Source organism: Quercus robur, chromosome 5, assembly GCF_932294415.1.
Source record: "Quercus robur chromosome 5, dhQueRobu3.1, whole genome shotgun sequence".
Classification (NCBI taxonomy): domain Eukaryota; kingdom Viridiplantae; phylum Streptophyta; class Magnoliopsida; order Fagales; family Fagaceae; genus Quercus; species Quercus robur.
In genome coordinates, this window is record NC_065538.1 from 6190972 (window position 1) to 6205184 (window position 14213).

Sequence of the window (14213 nt, forward strand, 5' to 3'; positions counted from 1 at the left end):
TTATTGTAATGTTTATATTATTTTATTGTGTTGAAAGTTAAAATAGATCCACTGCTGCAGCGTATGTATGCATATGTATAGGTAAAATAGATAAAGTAAGTTTTAGTGGAGCTAAATAGCTAAATATTTAGCTCCACTGCTGTGGATGCTCTAATAGAGCTAAAGCAAAAGACTGTCATAGTAAAAACATAAAGAATTTTAAAATAATAAGAAGCAAATATCAGCAGAGTGAGAAATGCTATTGTAGAGAGGGCCAGAAATCAGAAACCCACACCACCACCACCTCAGCTAAATATCTTTTTTATTTTATTATTATTATGGAAGCTAATACTATTTCCTTTTTTCTTTTTCTTTTTTAATGGGCTAGTACTATTTCTCTATCTCGTAGACTTACTTGAATACATATTCTAAGTCCATCTATAAAAGTCCAAAAATCTGTATCCACAAGGACCACAATAATTGCAAGACCTATGCTCCAGTGAATATCCAGAGTCACCCTTTGTCCTTTAGTCCATAGGCTCCAGACCAATGGAAAGAAATGTCAAGATTTGTTGTTATATATATATATATATATATAGGGCAGAGCCCACCCATTAAAATGTAGGAATGAAATTTTTTATCTTTTGGCCTCAATCAGTTGATACCCACAGCCTTCTAGTCAAATGGTATTTTTGGTATTTCCAACCAAAATATCCAATCTTTGAATCTCTCTCCATCCCAATTATTGAATTATTAAAAAAAAAATATATTCATATGATAGTTGAGAGGAAAGTTTTGTTTAAAATGGTCTTTCACTATTTTAATATAAATAGAGTTTAGAGTAACACCTAATAATGGGTTTAGATAACTATCGCCTAGAGACCATATTTATTTATTTATTTTTTTGAGAATCAGACCATAGTTAAAGTTGAGTTATTTATTATAATAATAATAAAATTTGTGTGCAGTTGCATGTGGGTTAATTAAAAAAATAGCGGTATTTGTTTATTGGGTTTAGTTAATAGGTGCTCTTAGGGTATTTGATTATAGAATATTTTAAGAAATTTTTTATACCACTTTTATAGAAAATATAAAAAAAATACTTTTTTTTTTCATAAATAAATTTTAAAAATATTTCCTAAACCAATGCAATTCCCATAAGACTTTAGTTAAATTTTCCCTAGCTTATTTGTTTTTGTTGCTTTTACCAATAAATTCATTTTTTATGGAAGCTCTTACAAAATTTTACACCATTGTTAAAGTGAATAAATTGTGCATGATAACCAATTGGATTAGTAGTCTAGTGGTAAGACATTTGGACAAACACAACTAAGGCCATGGGTTTGAGTTTCACTTAAGCACTAATAATTCGTTGCTACTCCTACCCATACACAACAGTGTCTTAGGCAAAGCCCAGGTAAGAAGCCACATTGGTCCCTAATCTTCTTTTTTTTTTTTTTTTTTTTTTGCTACCAAAAAAAAAAAAAAAAAAAATTGTTAATTAAATATGGTTAGGTGACGCGGGCCATGAAAACCAATAAAAGCCCGAGTTGTGAAAATATATAAACTCTTTTTCTAATATTTTTCATTCCCGCCAAATAACCCCTATCTCTATCAGAAACAGTGAGCCTCTTTGGGTTTTGAACTTTGAACTTTGAAGAACTCTCCAATGGCGTCCTCTCAGAAATTGACAGAGTACAATCGGAAGCGCCTCGACAACATTCGCCACAACGACGAAATGATGGCCCCCCTTAAAGTCCACTCCAAAGCTACTGAGCTCTCCACCGCCTCTTCAAAGCGCCAAAGGTCTTTCTCTTTCTCTCTCTCTCTCTCTAAATTTCACTTTCCATGGAAAACCAAAACCCATCATTGCTTTCACTTAAAATACAAAACCCATTTCTCATTTTTTTTATTTGTCTTTGTAATAATTCATCCAAAAAAACCAAAACCCATCATTGTTTTAGCTTAATTTACAAAACCCATTTCTCATTTTTTTTTGTCTTTGTAACAATTCATCCAAAAAAACCAAAACCCATCATTGTTTTCACTTAATTTACAAAACCCATTTCTCAATTTTGTTTGTTTTTCTTGTGGCAGAGTTGTAACCAAATCGTACAAAAAAAGTGAGGCCAGTGAAGAAGAAACCCAAAACTCAAACCCCAATCGCAACGCGAAGGTCTTTACGCGCTCAGGGAATGCCTCCAGATGATACTGTCAAAGCAATTTCCCAATCCAATTCCAACACTTCGCCAATGCTTGATTTGGGGCCTCTTTCTATGAGAGATGCTTATCGAGGAACCGCCTCTGATAAACTACTAATGGAAAGAATTCTCGGTTTTTCGAAGAAACTCCATGAGGAGTTTGAGTTTAATTGTGGGGATTCGATAAAGGGTGTGTGTGAAAGTGGGACTGGGAGTAGTTTGGAATTGAATTCTTTGAGTCTGAATCCGGAGAATATTGCAAGAGTTGTGCCGGGGAGGATAACAGATTTGCGGTTTTTGCCTTGTAGCAATGCCGCAATGATTGTGGTTGGGAACAATTTTGGGAATGTTGGCTTTTGGGATGTTGATTCTAGTATAGATGATGGGCTTCATTTGTATGACCCACATCACGGTGTCATTTCCGGAATTTCAATTCATCAACATTCCTTTTCAAGGGTTATAATTTGATTTCAAAGATTGCTTTTATACTACTTAAATGTTTGCTATTGTTTATCATGTAGGTTGAGATAGATGCTCAGTTTTTTACAACATAAGAATTTCTGTTACGGAATTTGGAAATGGAAAGGACTCTACTGATTCGTTTACTTATGCATTACTATGGTTAGGATTGAATTGGTGCGTACCAGAATCATTTCTTTATCAGATATGTCAACAATTAGGTACAGATTAATCATTATGTAATAATGCTGATCTTTTTAACGTAAACTTTAAATTTTTGTTGAAGTTGTTGCTTGTACTTGCAATGTATATTTTTTTCGTCATAGAACAATGCACGTTGATTTGATCTGTAGACTAATATTAGAATGAACTTCAGTTAGATAAGTTAATGACCAACATTTGTTGAAGCTGATATATGCTTCCCTCAACCACTCTCCTGAAATTGTTATGAATCAGCATTTCACTGTTCTTTTTTCCTTTATTGAATATGGGTAGCATTTCAGTTAACAACTCTACTGAAGGTTCTGTATACTTGAGAAGACTTGATGAGGCTGTACATGTTCTAGGATACCTTAGTTCCATTGAATTTGAATAAAAGAATGCACATGACTTTGCTTGGTCTGTATGACTCTATCTTCATGTTGAGTTGTTTGCTTTGGGCAGGACAATATAATTGCTCTGGCTCTTGTAAAATGTCATTCGACTCTAGCTGTGTCTTCCTGGTCACATGCTTTTACACCCTAGAAATATTTGACACATGTTGAATTTCATAGATTCATATGGTGACAGCTGATTCAAAATTGTTGACTTTTGAATCCTTGATTCTATTTTGATTGCAAATGAATACCTGGATAGTAGGCTTTAAGAAAAAGCTCTTGGCCTACTTTGTAAAATTGACGTAGGAAAAGCGTGGGATCATGTGAATTGGTATTTTCTTCTTATATAGCGGAGATGTGGGATTGGGGAACAGCGGTTGAAGTGTATGTATTCCTGTATTTCTTCTGTTCAGTTTTTGGTGTTTGTGAATGGAACTTTGAGTGGCTTTTTTGCAAGCACTAGGGGTTTCCAGCAAGGGGATATCTCCACTTCTTTTTGTTTTTGTAGTGGAAGCACTGAGTAGAATGCTCTCCAGGTCGGAGGAAGCTGGCCATTTATTCGGGTTCTCAGTTAAGAGAATATTGATACGATGATGATTTCTCATTAACTATTCACATATGATACACTCATTATGTGTGATGCACCAGTTCTAATGAGTTATCTTCGTTGTACCCTTTTGTTTTTCGGAAAGAGTCTCTGGGTTGAAAATAAATTTGGGCAAATCCTAATGGTCCCAATGGGAGAGATGGAGGATATGGGTGCTCTAGCAGATACTACTGATTGTAAAGTTTTGAACCTACCTTTGAAATATTTGGGCTTCTATTTAGGAGCTCGTTTTAAGTGTTGGCTATTTGGCACATATTTTTGAATGTATGGAGAAGCAGTTGGCAGGGTGGTAGAGGATTAATCTTTCAAAAGGGGGAGGGCTTTATTTTTAAAGTACGCTTTCCAATCCCCTAAATATTTTATGTCCTAGAGGGATTTCCTATGGGATGGTGTGGTGGATGAATTTAAATTTCATCTTGTTAATTGGGATTCATGTGTTATTCCCTTTAGGAGGGGGGATTGGGGATTATCATGATGATCTTCAACCAAGCCTTGTCAGATGGATTTCCTATGGGATGGTGTGGTGGATGAATTTAAATTTCATCTTGTTAATTGGGATTCATGTGTTATCCCCTTTAGGAGGGGGGATTGGGGATTATCATGATGATCTTTAACCAAGCCTTGTCAGAGGGATTTCCTAAGGGATGGTGTGGTGGATGAATTTAAATTTCATCTTGTTAATTGGGATTCATGTGTTATCCCCTTTAGGAGGGAGGATTGGGGATTAGTCGTGATGATCTTCAACCAAGCCTTGTTAGGGAAATGGCTATGGGATTCCGGAGTGGAGACAAATCTTTTTTTGGTGGGCGATTGCTACCTATATGGGCTCTCACACGGGTGGCTAGTGCACAACTTTTGTGAGAGGGACCTATGGAGTGTGTCTTTGGAAGTATATAAGCAAGGGATGAGAACGTTTTCTAAATATGTGAAATATGAGGTAGGCACAGGGGTTAGAATTAAGTTTTGGCTCGTTCATTGGTGGGGAGTTGAACCTTTTAGGGATCAGTATTTTGAATCATTTCAAATTGCTAGAGATAAAGCAGCCACGGTGGCTAATTATTTAACTGTCTGATGGTTTTCGTCATTGGCATCCATCTTTTACTCAAGCAGCACATGATTGGGAATTGGAATCTGTGGATTCCTTTTTGGATGATTTGTGCTTTGTTTGGATCTATTGGCATTAGGAGGATAGGATGATTTGAAGTTTTTTTTTTTTTTTTTGGTTGATAATTTGATAGTTACAATGAGGGAGGGGGGATTTGAACTCTAGAAGTTTCCGTCTTTGTGCCCGGTTTGGGTGTTGTTATTAAAGCTGTTGCTTAGGTTTCTCCATCCGTTTAGCCAAAATTGCCAATCTGAAACCTTGTCTCCATTGACCAACTAATGTCACTCAAATAAGAGAACATTTAACAACCCAATTACTAGGAAAATAAAGAAGAAAATAACATGGTTCAAATAAATTAATAAGATTTTTTTTGGGGACAAGAAAATCATCCCAGCCACTAGTATTGTCTTTAAAATCAGTCTACTTCCAATTCTCAGACTATTATTTCTTTACAACTTGTTGTTTTTAGTATACCAACTTGGCGTTGACTTTTTATCATAGAATGACTTCATTTTTATGATTGACAAGTCTCCCTAAGTTCTTATCAAACTCAAATTTCATCGTCTTTCTTGCCACAACTACTCAAAAGATGTCAAGAACTAATGGCAATGGCGCCCCTAACCAATATTCTGCACAAACTAGACGTATTCCCACACCAGGAAAGGCAACAGTGCTTGCATTGGGCAAGTCCTTCCTCAGGAATGCTTGGTGGGGGACTACATTCGTGACACAAAATGTGTAAAGTTGTCCATTAAGGAGAAATTGGAGCGCCTGTGTAAGAAAATATTATGTACTTCAATTTGTGCTTGGAACTTTTTGAGACCAATTCAATTTCTTGCTTTCTTAATTGTCCTGGTTTAGTTTTTGGTTAAGTTAAATATTTGGTACTCAACTTTTTGAACTTTGTTTCAAAATTGTCTTTACACACTCTAAAATATTTCACTTTTGTTCCTATATTTTCAAAATTATTTTAAAATGGTTTTTATTATTACCTATGTTGTACTAAGTGTACAAAGTTCCCAGTTTTGTGAGAACTGAGAAAGGTTATGATAGGTAGCCTTACCCCTAATTTATTAAAGAGATTGATTCTCAGACTTGAATTTGTGACTTGTCGCTTTTAGTGGAAGGCACTTGCCTCCCACTTTATTATAATTTATGCGACAAATGGAATATTGCATACCTTGTCATAGGCTCCACATTATCAAAGTGACTTCGGTTTCATGAATTTTATTTATAACATTAGCTTTTTTCAACCATTGGATAATGGTAAGAGCCCTTTTTGGAACATCTCAAAGTATAAGAATGATCTTGAAACAAAGATCAAAGGTTCATGACCAAATATGCCATTTATCCTTATTTTTAACTACTTTACATAGAATTGAATGTTTTTAATGAATACAACTTCACTATTGTTTTGGTCAATTCTCAGACTATGACTCCATTTTTCTTGTTTTAGTGTAACTTCAAAGAACTGTATATGTTAAGCAAGAACCTAGGACTAGAGAAAGGTATATCAAAATGAAAGGTTTACCATTCCTTAGCTAAAGATACGTGGGCATGAAATAGGGACTGCACCTTGAGATATATATTGGTCAGATCAACCTAATCCAATTACATGTGTTTTCTCAAATAATGGTTGCTTCAGTTCAGTTGATCTTCTGGTGATTGTGTGTATGTACAAGAGAAATAAAATGTTAAAACTTAAAAGCATATGTTCTTGCAAGATAAATTTAATTGATATCACAGAAGTCATATAAAGTTATAAACATACCACATTCTTCATTATTGTGCATTGATCTTTCCTAACCTAATCCACAACTCTATCCATAAGTAGTCCATTGGGAAAAAAGAATTGCTATTCACACAAACTCCTATGTACAAACATGTATAAATTCTCATCCTAAATCTTCTTATCATATTATAATTGTTAAATATGCAAATAATTTTCAAATCAATACAAAATATTAAATTTGTGAATAGATTTATAAATAAAATTTTATTTTGGAAAAAATGTTATTCATCTAGACCAACTTTCATGTGGAATTGTTTTCTAAGTAGAGGCAACTTTACAAGCTATGCATAGTTTAAATTGAATTCAAATTCACCCCAACCTTTTTTTTTTTTGGGGGGGGGGGGGGGGGGGGGATAAAATTAGGAGTATAGAGCATCTCATAGTACATGTAATTATATAATACTTTAATAGTACAATAAATGTTTATTCTCTCTTCTCACATAATAGTGTGTATCACTAATTAAATTTATGGTGAGATTCAGTATTCATGTAAAAGGAGAGAGTATGCATTTTTTGTACTCTTGAGTATTCTATAATTTTCCCTTATATTACATATCCAAAGAGGCATAAAATAACAATAAACAACTATTTAGTAGGAGGATTATTAAAAGTTCCAAAAAAAAAAAAAATTTGTGTTGCAATGTAGTATTTTTCTTAGCAAGCCTATTAACTAGTTGGTTTTGTGAAAGAAATGCTTAGGAGGGCTCGTTTGGTACATGTGTTTAAAAACTGAAAATTGTTATTTGAAAACATTTGTGAAAATACATGTGGGTAAAAAAGTGTGTGGAAATACGTGTAATGTTATTTAAAGATTGAAAATGGTTGTTTGAAAACACAAACCAAACACCTCCTTAATCTTCATGGAGGCGAATTTGGCTCATCAAGTTCGTATAATTCTTAAAAATGCTTACTCAAATGATCAGGTTAACTTTACTCCCCATGCTCCCCCTCCTCCCTATTCAACCTAAATAGGCCATAAGAGAGGGCCCAAAACCCACACCTCCACCACATTAGCATCAATATGTCTTTCTATTTGAATTTAAAAAATGAAAAAGAAAAAAAAGAAAGGGAATTTCAGAATTTGGGCAGAGCCCTTTGAATTGTAGCAATGAAATTCTCCTGGTTGTGGGCGCAAATGGATCCAGAATTCATCACCTCAACCAAAACAACCCAAGCCACCGACTATTACCATCGACATATCTGTATCGGTTACCAATTTTTTTTTTTTTTGGGGAGGAAAAATAAAAATCCTAGCTTTGTTTTAATTAACCAAAAAAAAAAAAAGTTCATTCAATTCAGGTTACAAGCAAATGAGAATATTTGAAATCGAATTAAAGTTTTTAAACAACAACAAACTATATTAATATTACCTAGTGGATGAGGAAATCTTCACTGTCGATTAGCGACTAGAGAGAACTCAGTGTTAACGGAAAAATAACAGCAAAAATGTGAGAACAGGAAGGAGTTTTACGAAAGAAGCTCAATCGATGAGTAGAGAAGGATTGGTTGATAATCCGAGAATGAACTCGTTATAGATAGCTTTGTTTGAGAGAGAGAGAGAGAGGGAGATGAATGAATATCTCACATGATTGTTGAACATGACCGACCACTTAGTACAAACATGCACAAAAAACCTATAATCACAAACCAACAAGAGGCGAGCATGCAACATAGCCATGCAAATCACATGGAGTTAGACAACTTTAGTGACCATGCAGGGCACGTGACCATTTATACTAGCACTCAACCAAAACAACCAACGTGGGTGAGACTTGCTCGTGGACCATATTAGGAGGGTAAAAAACAGGAAACAAAGGTAAAGGTGACAGTGGGCCGTAAAAGAGCCAAGGTAGTAGGAGGGGTGGAAAATGAAGATGAAACCAGTGGGAAAGAAAAAAGAACTAAATTGGATGTGGGCTGTCCCTATCCAACCTCATCAACGGTGGAGGTTGCAAGGCAGCCCCACTGATTGCAATGATCATTATAAGTTGGAACTGCCGAGGGTTTGGGAACTAGCTGGTAGTGGACATTCTCACAAACATGGTGAGAAGTAAAGGACCCACTGTTGTTCCTTATGGAAACAAAGAAGAATATTGCACAGATGAGGAATATATGTTTAGACCTCGGCTTTCAATCGATCCTGGCAGTACCTAATGATGAACGGAGTGGAGGACTGGGTATGTTCTAGAAGGCAAAGTGTAACCTACACATCCAAACCTACTCCCTTAATCACATTGATGCACATATCTTGACACCTGACTAGAAACCTTGGCGCATAATCGACTTCTATGGTTGACCAGAGGGACATAGGAAGCATGAATCATGGGAATTCCTCAACCACCTACTATTGCTACCATGGGTATGCCGAGGAGACTTCAATGAGATTCTACACTTTCATGAGAAACAAGGTGGCATACCTAAGCCGTTGGCTCCGATGCTTGCTTTCAAAAAGGCCCTACTTCAAAATGGCCTTGAAGACCTTGGCATTAGGAACATATCTTCACATGGAGAAATGGATGACCAGGGGATGCTTTTGTGCAAGAAAGGCTGGACAGAGCCTGCGCCGCCCCTCCTTGGCAAGTGTTGTTTCCTGAAGCACGGATTTTTCACTTGCGGGTATCCTACTAAGACCATGACTAGATACTCTTGACTACCCAGCATACTACCTAGCCAAGGCAAAATCGAAAAAGGTGGCTCCACCATTTTGAAGAAAGGTGGTTAGCACACTAAGATTGTGAGAAAGTAATAAGAGAGGCTTGGAGGATACACCCACAAAGCGGTAGCCTAATGTTCAGACTTCTTGAGAAAATAAAGCATTGTCGTCTTAAACTGGTGGCATGGAGCCATATGACCTTTGGCAACACTAAAGTCAGAATTAATGAGAAATGGAAGGAGGTGGAGACCTTTATCAATCTAGGATATGCAAACAACCTGGAATAGATTCAAAAAAAGAGGGCAGAGATCACCAAGCTACTACACCAAGAAGAAGTCTTTTGGCGACAGCAGTCCAAAGCAATATGGCTTCCAGCGGGAGACAAAAATACTAGGTTATTCCACAAATAGGAGAGTAATAGAAAAAAGAAAAATTAGATTGATGGACCAAAGGACGAGATGATAGGTTTGTGAGTCCCACTCAAGTTTGAATTTTGAATCTACCAATTGAATATTATATTTGGAAATAAAAAGAGTCGCAAAATGCGTGTAACGAGTTAGTATAATATAATAGTTATATTGATATAGACTAGGAAAATTTGCTTTTGCACGCAATAAAACGACATACCCGTTTGCAATTGCATTAATATTTTGCACGTCATGTCGTTTTTCTCAAAAAGCAATACCGTTTCGGGGTTTTTATTTTTTATTTTCCAAGTAAGAACACATTCTTCTCTAATTCCCATTCGCATTTGCTTCAGAGCAGCTTTTTGGAATTTGAATCCGGAGGAAGATAAACCCAATACCCAAAACCCAAAGGTCGTTGCGTACTCAGGGAATGAGACCAAAATTCTCACACCCCAATCTCAATAGTCAATATAATGTCCCTTGCACACTTGGGGCCTATTAGTATGAGTGATGCTTATAGTGGAGCCAGGTTCGGTAAAGAACTAATCGAAAGAATTTCAAAGAACCCCATGAGGAATTTGGTGATGGGAATTCCATAAAGGGTGTGTGTGAAAGTGGGAGTGGTTTGGAATTGGGTTCTTTGAGTTGGAAACCGGAGTATATTAGGCAATTTGTGCCGGGGAAGAATAGGGGGCATAACGAATTTGAGGTTTTTGCCTTGTAGCAATGTGACAACGATTGTGGTCGGGAACGAGATTGGGAATGTTGGGTTTTGGGATTTTAATTCTAGTGTGGATGAAGGGGAAGGGGAAAGGATTTATTTGTATCGCCCGCATCTTTCTGCCATTTCAGGAATTTCAATGCATCAACATTCCTTTTCAAAGGTAATGATTTGGTTTGATTGAAAGATTGGTTGTATAGTACATAAATTTTTATCTATTGTTTGTAATTGGTTGCCTAGAAATTTTAGTGTTGGCATGTCAACTAGTTGTTAAAATTATGAACCGCATGCACATTTAGTTTGCATTTGGACCTTAAATGTCTATTGATTTAGGAAATTATTGTCAGGACTGAATGCTCTTTGATTCCCCCGACAATTGGTTCTGACGGGTGGGGTCAATTGCCCGTAAGTTTTACTAACTAGAGGTGAGTTCAAAGGACTCTACTTTAGAAAGGTTCCATTCGTTGTCCTAAAAAAAGAGACCTGTATGAAGCCATTGAGATACACCCAAGATTGTATTGTATTGTCTTATTACAACTTTAACATTTTACAATCTTCCTGTTGGAATTTGCATGAAAGGACGATTAACTCAATAGACTTTAATTCCGAAAACTTTAACATCATGGCTATTAGTTCCTCTGATGGAACAGCCTGCATATGGGATTTGAGATCAGCCCAAACCTCTAAAGGAATTTAGTCACAATAGGGCTGTGCACTCTGCTTACTTCTCACCCTCCGGAAGCTCCCTTGCAACAACAAGGTATGTAGTGTTGTATTAAACCTTTGATTTTCAGATTGAATATCTTACAGTCTGTTAGAAATTAAGTACACTTTAGAGATTATAATCTATGCTTCTTTATATAATTTTACCTTATAAGCTACTTGCTGAAAAAGCCAAATTTCAAGACTTCAAGTCGATCCCTTTATTTTATAGTTGTTGCGAGATTATAGGGATTTCTAGCTACTAATTAGTTTCCTGTTTTTAGGTATATTTACATTCAAATTCTTGTTTTTGTTTTTGTTTTTCCCCTAATTGAAAATTCTAGCCACTAATTAATTTATGTTAGTTATCTTGTTTAGAGTTAGGGTATGGAATCTAATGTGGGTCTAGTTTGAACAGATCTATATATGACCTGAATTCTAGGAATTAATTTTCAATTGTCTTCATGTAGCGTGGACAACACGGTGGGTATAGTGACTGGAGTTAATTTTGAGCACATTTCAATGATTGAGCTTGATAATCAGATAAACTCACGGATTACTTTTTTTAGGTATGAATTTTTGCCAGATTATCAAATGCTAATATGTCTTTCTTTTGTTGGACCATTTTCTTGATGTTCTATGGCAAATATGACAATCATTTGCTAAACAAGTTTGTTACTGTTCCTTAATAACAACCTTTTGCTGGTCTCTAAATTTTGCTTGAGCACTTAATTAACGAAGAAATTCTGCCATCTTGTCATCAAAATAAAAATAATAGCATTTAAAATGTTTTATTTTTTCCTTTAGAAATGGTTTTGAAACCAAAAAACGAATCTCTTGAATGATATTAGACCTTGGATATTAATTTTGAAACCAACTCAAACAAAAAACAATAAAATTTACAGTGGTCTAACCAAGAACCCGGACCCCTGAACAATTAGTTCTTTCCACAATAATAGGTATGACCAATTATTGTGGACAAATGAATATAATACCTTGCAATTATTTCAATAAGATTGACATTAATTAAACATATCTTTTTGGTGAGAGCAGAGCAATATGGGGTTGGGATGATTCTTACATTTTCATCGGCAATAGGAAGAGAGGAGTTGATGTTATCTCCTGAACTAAAAAGAGAACAATATTCACTAGCCCGCATATGCCAGCGATTCCAAGCAGGTTTGATGCACACCCTTACAAAGTTGGCATGCTTGCAGGAGCCATATGTTGGGGCCATGTTTATATATGGAAATTGGGCCATGTTTAAAAGTTAGGCTGGGTTGGTTTTAAGAGTTATCACGGGTTGGGGTAGAAATTTATACCCATGGAAGTTTGATTGAAATAAAAATAACCCCAACCCAACTCTTGCATACTTTTAGTGTATGTTTGGATCCACGTTTTCCTGCGTTTGCTGTGTTTTCCTTTTTTTTTTTTTTTTTTTTTTTTTTTCACGCGTTTTGAGTATTGCGGTTACTGTTCAATGAACAGTAACCGCAAAAGTGGACTTTCTACCGTAAACAGTGCACATATGCACTGTTCACGGACCCACAAATTTCATTTTTTATCAATTTTTTCATTAAAAATGGGTCCCACATCACTATTCACATATTTAAAAATTATTTTGCTACAGTGTTTTCAGTTTTCAGTTTCAGCAAAATAAGTTCTATCCAAACACACCCTTAATAACAAGTATCTTTGGTAAATGGCCTAATAAGCAAATGAGAATTATAACTGGAAAATTCATTTCTCAAAAAAAAAGAAAAAAAATACTTGGATAATTATATAGTTCAATCTTCCATGCATAAGAAAGAAAGAGTATTTAGGGATGAAATAAAAAAAAATAAAAAATAAAACTCAGCTTTGCCCCATTTTGCCCCTAAGAGGTGACGGCACGGGGACAGGTTTTGCTTGTTGTGCCTGTCCCGACTTGATGTGTATATACATATTTTATTTAATATATATTAAAAAATTTCCTTTATATTTCATCTTTATCTCGTCAGTCTCATTTAGATTAGTAAAATATATCCAACCAGCCCCAAATTTGCACCACCCCTCGCGTTTTCTCCGTCTCGAAGAGGGGAATGGAGCGGAGATGGGCGGCACCCCTAATTAGACCTTACCCCATCTTATTGCCGTCCCTAATGTAAAGATCTCCCTAATATCAATCTGGTCTTTTTTTTTTTCTTATCTATGGATCCAAATTATGTACCTCCTATTTTAAACATGGATTGTATTGCTATATATAGTGACTCCTCGACTTGTTCATAGTAGTAATATTATCAATGATATACTCCTTATTTACCAAAAAAAAAAAAATTAATAATAATAATAATAAAAATTGGGTGCCTCCACCCAAGATCTCACATTTAAACAAATTTATTATGAGAACTCATTCAAATTCTAGGGACACAAATCTTATCCACATTGCAGATGCCAGCCACCTCTTACTTGCCAATGCTTATTTTTTTAACAACTTTTTTGTCAGAACCTATAAGTATTTTTGAAATATCTAAAAAAGATTAAAAACAAAAGAAGAGAAAACCATACATTACCTTCTTCTATGAATTCCCCACACTAAATGTGCCATAATTGCACGAGAAAACATCTTGCAATATCATTTTTATATCATAGGATGCTAAAAACAACTTTCAAAGACAAGATGATTTATTTAGAAAATGATTTCTTCCCATTCAAATTCTCTAATTTCTTTCAATTTTTATTCATACGCGGCTGACCTGAGATATGGATAAAAAGTAAAAACTGAAATAAATTAAACACACAAAATCAATTAACGCTACACTCACAATTGACTAGAACTTGGAGGGGATTTCTCCTCGATTCATGACATATGAAAGCTGGAGTGGAGAAAAAAAAAGAAGGTGATATAACTTGCTAGATTTTTTTGCATTGGGATTTAAGAACTACTTGAAATGAAAAATTTAGCACTAACCCTTATGTTTTTCTTTGAATCATCACTCTTAACGATAATTA

General features: G+C 35.3%; 1 pseudogene; it reads left to right on the top strand.

Moving 5' to 3' along the window:
- The first annotated feature begins 1577 nt into the window (after positions 1–1577).
- LOC126727723 (DNA damage-binding protein CMR1-like) lies at positions 1578–12489 on the top strand (annotated as a pseudogene).
- Positions 12490–14213: the final 1724 nt, after the last annotated feature.